Source organism: Pelophylax lessonae (genome assembly GCF_965119305.1).
Source record: "Pelophylax lessonae genome assembly, chromosome: 11".
In the NCBI taxonomy this organism is placed as follows: domain Eukaryota; kingdom Metazoa; phylum Chordata; class Amphibia; order Anura; family Ranidae; genus Pelophylax; species Pelophylax lessonae.
Window position 1 is genome coordinate 12014187 of NC_138778.1, and position 10307 is coordinate 12024493.

The following is a 10307-nucleotide window of genomic DNA, read 5'->3' on the forward strand; positions in this document are numbered from 1 at the left end:
CGACAGATCGGACCCCTAACTGACATTTTTGACACTTTTGGAGGGACCAGTGACATTACTACAGTAATCAGTGCTAAAAAATATGCACCGTTACTGTAATAATGATACTGGCGGGGAAGGGGTCAACCCTATGGGTGATCAAAGGGTTAAATGTATGCCTCATGCTTACTGACGTGTGGGGGTGGGGGTTGTGTGACACAGACAGAGATCGCAGGTTCAGCTATGAATCCTGTGATCTCTCCCTGTCTGTCACAGAGAAGATCCGCCTGCTTTGTTTACATAAGCAGGCGGGTCTTCTCACACTTTCCCCAACAATCGGGGAAGAAAGGCAGCGATCGCCGCCTCTCCTCCTCTGGCCCGACTCCCGCTGTGTCTAAACACAGCAGGAGCGAGCCTTCTGGCGGCGCACGCGCGCTGCCGGGACCGCTAGGAGTCCAGCGAGGTAGGTTTACGTCGCTGGACCCAGGGGAGCCGCACTGCCGCAGTAGGATTACTGTCGGCAGCCGGCAAGTGGTTAATTTAGCTGTATACCTCTTGCTACTACCATAACCTTCCTCCAAAGAACAACCTAAATTAAATAGTTAATAGCGTCCACTTTGCTTCTTTTTTTTTTATCCTACCTTAAACACACTGATACTAATATAATATAAAAAAAAATTTATATAAAAAACAAAATTATATTAAAAAAAAAAAAATTATATTAAAAAAAAAAAAAACCGACCCTGACCTTGATCTTTGACTCTGACCTTTACCCAAACACTAACCCTGGCACTGACCCACAGTAGATCAAACCTTAAACAAGGAATTTTTTGTATTTGATTTTTTTATTATTATTTTCTCTGCAAGGAGAGAGAGGAGAGCTACGATGTATCTCTCTCGTTCATTCACAGAGGAAAAAAAAACACAGGGGCGGGCTTCACAGTGACTGATCACTTGGCTTTAGTCCGCGGTGGTGCAAAACCTAAGTTTTCAATACGAATGTTACCAGAAATTACAATATACAGTCAGGTCCATAAATATTGGGACATCGACACAATTCTAATCTTTTTGGCTCTATACACCACCACAATGGATTTGAAATGAAACAAACAAGATGTGCTTTAACTGCAGACTTTCAGCTTTAATTTGAGGGTATTTACAGTTCTGAAGCATTTGGCTGAATATGAGCAGATAATATTGCCCGAAACACTTCAGAATTCATCCTGCTGCTTTTGTCAGCAGTCATATCATCAATAAATACAAGAGAACCAGTTCCATTGGCAGCCATACATGCCCATGCCATGACACTACCACCACCATGCTTCACTGATGAGGTGGTATGCTTTGGATCATGAGCGGTTCCTTTCCTTCTCCATACTCTTCTCTTCCCATCACTCTGGTACAAGTTGATCTTGGTCTCATCTGTCCATAGGATGTTGTTCCAGAACTGTGAAGGCTTTTTTAGATGTTGTTTGGAAAACTCTAATCTGGCCTTCCTGTTTTTGAGGCTCACCAATGGTTTACATCTTGTGGTGAACCCTCTGTATTCACTCTGGTGAGGTCTTCTCTTGATTGTTGACTTTGGCACACATACACCTTCCTCCTGGAGAGTGATCTTGATCTGACACACATACACCTCCCTCCTGGAGAGTGTTCTTGATCTGGCCAACTGTTGTGTAGGGTGTTTTCTTCACCAAGGAAAAAATTCTTCTGTCATCCACCACAGTTGTTTTCCGTGGTCTTCCGGGTCTTTTGGTGTTGCTGCGCTTATCGGTGCGTTCTTTCTTTTTAAGGATGTTCACATCAGAGACCCCCCACACAAATCCCCCCTCACATCAAAGACCCCCACACAAATCCCCCCTCACATCAGAGACCCCACACACAGAGCCCCTTACATTAGAGACCCCCCACACAAATCCCCCCTCACATTAGAGACCCCCCCACACAAAACCCCTCTCACATCAGAGACCCCACACACAGAGCCCCCTCTCATCAGAGACCCCCCACACAAAGCCCCCCTTACATCAGAGACCCCCCCACACATCAGAGACCCCCCACACAAAGCCCCCCTTACATCAGAGACCCCCCCCACACATCAGACACTCCCCACACAAAACCCCCCTCACATCAGAGACCCCCCACACAAAGCCCCCCTTACATCAGAGACCCCCCACACAAAGCCCCCCTTACATCAGAGACCCCCCACACAAAGCCCCCCTTACATCAGAGACCCACCTCACATCAGAGACCCCCTTACATCAGAGAGCCCCCCTTACATCACAGAACCCCATAAAAAGCCCCCTTACATCAGAGCCCCCCACATCAGAGAGCCCCCCTTACATCACAGACCCCCCCACAAAAAGCCCCCTTACATCACAGACCCCCCCCCCCACATCAGAGACAGCCCCCCACATCAGAGAGCCCCCCTCACACAGAGCCCCCCATATCAGAGACCCCCCTTACATTTTTTGAAGGAGACCTCACGCTGTCTGCTCTGCAGCTTTTTTTTTTTTTTTCTTGAAACTTCCCGCCCACCCATCCCCAGGGAGTGTGGGCGGGGTAGGAGGGCGGGGCGAGGAGGAGCTGACGATCCCTGCAGGGAGGAGGGAATCTGTCACCGTGGTGGTTTGGAGGCTGAGCTGTGTGTGATACACAGCTCAGCCTCAGACTGTCAGCACAGCACTGCAGTAGGTGAGGTGACCGAGGCACAGCGGGAGGTAAGCGGCGGCCGTGGCCTGTGTTAACCCTATCCCGGCCGCGGTCGCCGCTTACTTCCCGCTGTTCCTGATCTTCTGCGAGCTGTGATGGCCGCACGGCGCCCTTGTTGCCCATGGCGCCCTGTGCGGCCGCACTGCTCGCACACCCCTAAGGCCGGCCCTGCGGGTATGACCCACATTGACAGCTCTGTACCCTCAAAGCCCAGAAGAATGCGCAAAAGAAAGCCGGTGGAAGATGAGCTGGGAATTTTCTTTGGTTCTGTTCCTCTTAGGTGTGGACACAGCAGACGGATCGGAGAACTCTGGTATGATACAAGGGCAGCTCTCTACCCTCAAAGCCCAGGGGAGCGTGCAAGAGAAAGCCAGTGGAAAACTTCCAAAAGCCATACCTTTCCTGGAAAACTGGAGACATGTCGAGCCTTAGGTTTGTCATCCCAAGCAAAGAGATGGAGTCTATAGAGAGCATGAAGAAGAGGAAGCAATGGAAGGAGGTGGAATTGCAGGAAATGCACTGGTGTGACATCTGTGACGACTGCTTCCCCAGCCTGGGGGGACCTAGAGATGCACCAGACGACGCACATTGAGGGTGAACCCGTGGAAGACTTCGACCATGAAGACTGTGGGAGAGTCTTTGACATTTGTGGGATTCAGTACAACTACCAGTCATAGTTCCATCCACATGAGATCTCATTCTGGTTAAAGGCTCTTTACCTGCGATGAGTGCGGCAAGGAGTTCAAGCCTAGATGCAGGCTGGTCATTCACCAGCAGAGACGCTGGAAGTAAGTAAGAAGTGCAGCAAAAAGCTTGGTAAACGGCCAGCACTGGTGAAACATGAGAAGATGCGCTATTGCCGGACTGCAACAAGTGCTACACCTACCGCAGCTTCAACAAACACCCCATCAAGAATTGTGTCAAGCCTTAGTTTATTTAATTTTGTTGGTAGTGAACACTCTGGCCTCACCACACAGGAATATCGGCTCCTGCACCAGTGCAGGACTGTTATGCATTTTAAGTTTACAAGTTCAACTCCAGTTTTGTTGCGCTTAAGATTAAGTTACTTACCATCATTTTCTTTTCATGGCAGCTTCTTTTGTCAGCCCACTTATGGATCAGATCTGCCAACTGACTTCTTCAGGACTACTTACTCGCACATAAAAGGGAGGTAATCCCGACCACCTCTACATTTGGTCCCTGCCATGTACTGTCATGGTATTGATACATAACATCTATCAAATAAAATATATACCCAGTGAAAAATGCTTAAGACATAATGGGTTTTTCCCAAGAGAAAGGAAGACTTGGACTGAACTGTCCCAACTGGCAGAAAATTAGTCTGTAAACACTCGTGTACAGAACAGAGTCCTAGACAATGGATTCATGCATCCTCAACCAGAGAAACTAACTTCCAGGTATCATAAATGTTTACTGTGAAGACATATTGTATGTTTACCTGAATTAAAAGGGAACAGAACATCTGGATTAAATGTCCTTGATATCGATGGAGGCCAGAAAGTCCTTTTGATGATGGGATGCCACTACCGTGTGAATGGACTCCATCCAAATCAAACTCAGAATCTGAGGAGACAGAGGATGCAGGTGAAGGCGGGGGACGCTTTTTGCTCGTTCCTATTTTGGAGGGCCATATCTACCTTGGACACTAGTGACTGCAGGACCGCCGCCATCACAGACAAAGCAGATTGGGATCCAGACGGCGATCAGAAAGAAGGAGAAAATTCAGGAACTGACACTAGGGCCCACCGCTGATTCATCGCTCCATAGGCTTCAAAAACATGGCCGCTGCTTCATATCAATGGGAAACTACAAGAAAATGGCTGCCAGACTACACAAACATGGCCACCGAGATATACAGCAGCCATCCACGGCAAAATGGGGGCTCCACGCGGCTCCCGGGACCCCCAGGTACACTTGGGCAGCATGGAGGGGCACTGGCAGAAGTCCCATCAGAACCATTCCTCCCAAAAAAATCGTGCTTTGAGCAGCCGGCGACGCCCCCCCCCCACCAGTGAGGGGCCCACGTCCACCCTGAAAACCACCAGAGGGGGGGACACTGCTCACCACACCTTGGAACCGGGGGGCATCACTCCAGGCAGACCACCGCACCATCTTGGAATGGGGGTGCTGCGGGCCAGAGGCTTGCTGTGACTCAGGTCGTGACCAGGGCTATGCGTCCTCGCGAGGCGTTTACTCATTGGCCAACCCCTGTCCAGTGGGGCTATGTCGTGGCCAACCTAGTGCAGAGCTACGGACTGCGCGCACTTGCTGGCCAGACTGGGGTGACCACTGGATCTAGATTATCCAGCCCGTTGCCCAGTCCGGCAGTTGATTGTAGATCTCACAGGAAAAAAACAGGAGAAAAAATTTCTATCTAAAAGGAAAAAAATTGCCAGGACCAGAGATCCCAGCAAGGAACTAGGTCCTTACTCCTGACTAGGCAGGAAGAAAAAAAAAACTAAGTACCTTTAGGAGAGAGAGGGAGTATACCCCCTGGGACTGCCCATAGGTGTAGCCAGACTTTTTTCTGCCTAGTGTCCTACTCCTGTAGGGGGCAGTATTCCGCAATGGTTATGAAGATCAGGAGCTGTGTCCGTCAATGAACGAAAGAGAAATATAGATTTTATAACGGTTACCCATATATTGTCAAATAAAAAAATCTTTTTCAGAATGTAAAGTACTTTTAGGGCTCTTTCACACGGGCTATCCGATCAGGTCCACCCGTCAGTTTTTTAGGCGGTCCTGATTGGACCGTGCAGTCTCCTCTATAGAGCGGCAGATGTCAGCGGACACTTGTTCGTTGACACCCGCCGCTATCTAATCTGATCCTGCCTGGAAAAACCAGACAGATGGTGGTCCTATTTTCCATCCATCTGGCGGATTGGATCAGATGGAAATGGACAGGCAGTCCGTTTCCATCCGACTTCCCTATAGAGGAGAGCAGGACTGTGTCCGTGTCATCCGTGGCCTTATAGACAAAAAATGCAGATTTTAAACTGAACGAAAAATGAAACAAAAAAAATTCCCAAAAGGGAAGTAGTTAAATAGAGCTCCACCAATCACTTCTCTATAGAGGAGAGAGCAGGACTGTGTCCATGTCCACTCTGCACAGCGGAGCGGACAGGACCTGTCATCCACCTGCTAAGCGGGGATCAGAGGAGCGATCGATGGCCGAACTGGGGAGACCGTAAGGATCTATGATATCCAGTCCGTCGCCCAGTCCAGCAGTTGATTGTAGTTCTCACAGGAACAGAAAATAATTAAGAAGGAAGATATTCCATTTAAAAAGGAAAAAATTATAGGACCAGAGATCCCAGCAAGAATCTAGGTCCTTACTCCTGACTAGGCAGAAAAAAAACTGAAGACCTATAGCAGGAAGTGGGAGTACACCCCCTGGGACTGCCCTATAGGCGTAGTCAAACTTTTTTCCGCCTAGTGTCCTACTCCTCTAGGGGGCAGCATAAACCCAAGGGTCAAGAAGATATGAAGCTGTGTCCGTCAATGAATTAAAGAGAAAGAAAAACTTTCTTGATCACACCAGGCTGACCACTGATGACATCTGAAGACGTGCCTCTTCTTGCTGTCTGAGATGAACCACCATTCTTATCCAATCATACTACGAACATTATCTTTGAAAAGGTGGTGAGATCTAGACAAAGTATTGCTACTAACTTGTCTTCCTTCCAAAATCCTATTAATGATATTTTATTACAAGTGTTTTTTATGAAAGTTATTGTTTACGTTGAGGAAGGTGAATTAGACTCGATTCACACTAGAGCGACTTGTCAGCCTGACAAGTCGCGGTCCCTCATGGTCCATTGACTGCTACAGGACCCGTTCTAATAGGAGCGACACAAGTCGCTCCGACTTAGAAAAAGGGTCCTGTACTACTTCGGGGCGACCTCGGAGCGACTTGCATAGACTTCCATTATGTGAAGTCGCGGTGAACGGGACTGCACAAGTCGCCCCCGAAGTAGTACAGAGTCGTGCCGCCCCAGTGTGAACCGACTCTTAATCTGCTAAATTTTTCCATATATTTATCTATTTTATATCTTTGAAACTGTATTGTGTATAGTGAGATTGGGTGCAAATCTGTGTTGAAACCTGATTGCTATTGTCGGTATAACTTGGTTGTCTGTTTATCTTTCCTGTTGAATACAGCAAACCTATGGTCTTAGTGTTACTAAACTCCCAACTGTAAAATCAATCTGTATATGCAGTAAAGCATGCTTGTTATACTCATTGTGGAACCTAAGGGGTTATTCTTCTGCATTGTGTAAAAAGACTGTATGATCCTGCCTCCTCTGATCCTCCCCTTCTTCCACAGGCCCCAATCCATCTCCGGATAATACAGAGCTCTAGGAGGCACTGCGCACATGCTCAGTTTGCTGTGTATTGCTAGTTTTTTTTTTCTTTCTTGAGAGGGTGCATGTGATCGGCACAGGGCCAATCAGCACTGTCCAGTCAGAGGATCAGGAGTCATGCAGCCTCATAGGACAGTCAGAGGAGAATGAAAACTCCTCCTACAAGCTTTAACTAGACACTGACAGAAATCACAAAACTGCTATATACTGCTGATAAGAAAAAGTATTTAGCAGTTCATATTTGCTAAAATAATTGCATTTCCATGTTCTGTGTACTGTGGGAGAGCAGATCTAATTCCTCCTGTATTGTTATATCTGCTTTTATGTTTGCCTTTGAAATTCCAAAGTAACTGCATTATTGTGGTAATGATCTTTGATAGTGTGTTTGAAGTATAAATCACCAGTAATTTGGTTTTGTATATAGATATATATATATATATATATATATATATATATATATATATATATATAAATATACTTGTATATTAATATATTATCTTTATTAATCTAATTGGGAGATATTTGTATATTTGGTAAGAAGTCACCATAGCTTAACAACTTCAGTACTGGGCACTTTCACCGCCTTCCTGTCAAGGCCAATTTTGAGTTTTTAGCGCTGTCGCACTTTGAATGACAATTATGCGGTCATGCAACGCTGTACCCAAATGAAATTTTTTTTAGACAGATAGAGCTTTCTTTTGGTGATATTTAGTCACCTTTTTTTTTTTTTTGTTAAAATAAGGAAAAAAAAACCCTGAAAAGGCAGTAATATGCAGCACTGATAGGTGGCACTGATATGCAGCACTGATAGGTGGCACGGATGGGCGACACTGATAGGTAGGCACTAAAAGGCAGCACTGACTGGCTTCACTGCTGGGTACTGTTGGGGTTGCACTGATGTACAGTGCTCTGATTATCTGTGCAGGTCTCCCATGTGGGAAAATGCCGCTGATTAGCTCTCCTCTCTTCACACAGAGGAAAGCCGATAACCTGCATTTTCTTGTTTACATGTGTTTAGTTGTGATTTTATATAAAAGCAATCTGGGCAATCACGTTTACAGGACTCACGCTGTCCCTTCTTTGGTGGTTCCCCAATCTCCTCTGCTGACTGTGAACCCCGAAGGACTCGGCTCTCAACATTTTTGGATTCGGAGCTGTCGAAATCCAAGCTGAAAGTTGGTTAAACAGTGGAAATAGTGTGGGCGCTCGGTAAACACAGTGCAAACAGATAACGAGCGGGGGTCTGGGTACAAAATGTGTGGTGTATACACTACAATGCCAATAATAAGGGAGTCCATATATTGCTAGAACTGTCCATATAATTCTAGAGGTGTCACAGATGTGGACAGGCAGCCAGCTGGCAGAGAAGAAGTACCTCTGTAGAAACAAAATAGGAGAAAAGGAGCGCTATTCTAAGTGTAGCAGATGATAAAAGAATCAATTTATTTGTGATTACATTCACAAAAGAAGAAATCAAATCAGCATATGGTATAGTCACGCCATGGCATCCATCCCGAGAGGGTCTGTAGGCAGGAGTGGCAGATAGCGGTTGTCAAGGGGAATGGAGAGGCTGGTGGGCATGGTATCAGCAGCACACGATCGAAGCATGCGTGCTCCTTTCTCAAGACAGGACCTGTCATCCGCCTGCTTAGGGAGGACCACCGCTGAGCAAGCGGAATCCACTGCACAGAGGTGCCTGTGTGAAAGGGGCCTTATAGACAAAAAATGCAGATTTTAAAGTGAACAAAAAATGAAAAAAATATTCCCGAAGGGAAGTAGTTAAATAGAGCTCTACCAATCATAAGTCCCACCAGCTTGGAAATCATGGAAATGGTGACACAAATACGTCTCGCCCAGTCACACCAGAATTAACCCTATTTGTTGCCAGTAAACACTGAGACAGGTCAGGTGGCTGCACTTGGATCAGTCCTATTCGTGTATTAGTGAACATTGCACCAACATTTGGGATTTTCTTTTATTTCACAGACAGAAAAAAAAAAATAAAACTAACAACCATTCTAATCCCTCTCCCCTCTATCCAAAAAAAAAAAGTTTTGCCTTTGTTCATGACATGGGCCTCCCGACCACTGTGATTGGCTGTCCCAGTGATCACATGATTGGGAGGCATCCTACCAGCTCCCAATCATTACTAGGTGAACTGGAACTGTAGTTGACAGCATGGTGACAGTGCTGGGGGCACCAATTGGGCGCTCCCCCAGCACAGCACAAGGTTCTGCACCATGCTGCCACATATATGCATACAGTTGCATAATCTCACTTTAAATCAGGGCTTTTTTTTTAGCTGGGACTTGGTGGAACTTGGTGGGACTTGGTGACAGCTTGTTTCCCAACAGCTCCTACATATCTGAGCTCCTCAGTGGCTCACACTGAGTGCAGGATGGGTAAAAGGAAGATGCAAGTGCCGGGGTGCAGTGCAGATGCCAATACCCTCACTGGTTGATTTCCCTATAAGTGAGAGAGGTGGAGCCAACTACAGTATATGGAGAGATACTAGAGCCGGTTGGGTGCTTCAGGAGAATACAGCAACAAAAGTAAAACATGGTGGAGCTTTTAAGGAGTGGGGAGAGAGGATAGGAGCAGTGGAGGGGGGGGGGGTGCATGCAGAGATCAGAGCTGAAGAGTGCTGAAAGTGAGATGTGGATGGTAAGAGGTAAGCAGCTATAGAAGGTGGCTGAACTCTGCACTCTGTATGTATCGCACCTTTGAACTCTGCACTATGTACGTAACGCACCCCTGAACTCTGCACTATGTACGTAACGCACCCCTGAAATCTGCACTATGTACGTAACACACCCCTGAACTCTGCACTATGTATGTAACGCACCCCTGAACTCTGCACTATGTACGTAACGCACCCCTGAACTCTGCACTATGTACGTAACGCACCCCTGAACTCTGCACTATGTATGTAACGCACCCCTGAACTCTGCACTATGTATGTAACGCACCCCTGAACTCTGCACTATGTACGTAACGCACTCCTGAACTCTGCACTATGTACGTAACGTACCCCTGAACTCTGCACTATGTATGTAACGCACTCCTGAACTCTGCACTATGTAACGCACTCCTGAACTCTGCACTATGTATGTAACGCACTCCTGAACTCTGCACTATGTACGTAACGCACTCCTGAACTCTGCACTATGTACGTAACGCACTCCTGAACTCTGCACTATGTACGTAACGCACTCCTGAACTCTGCACTATGTA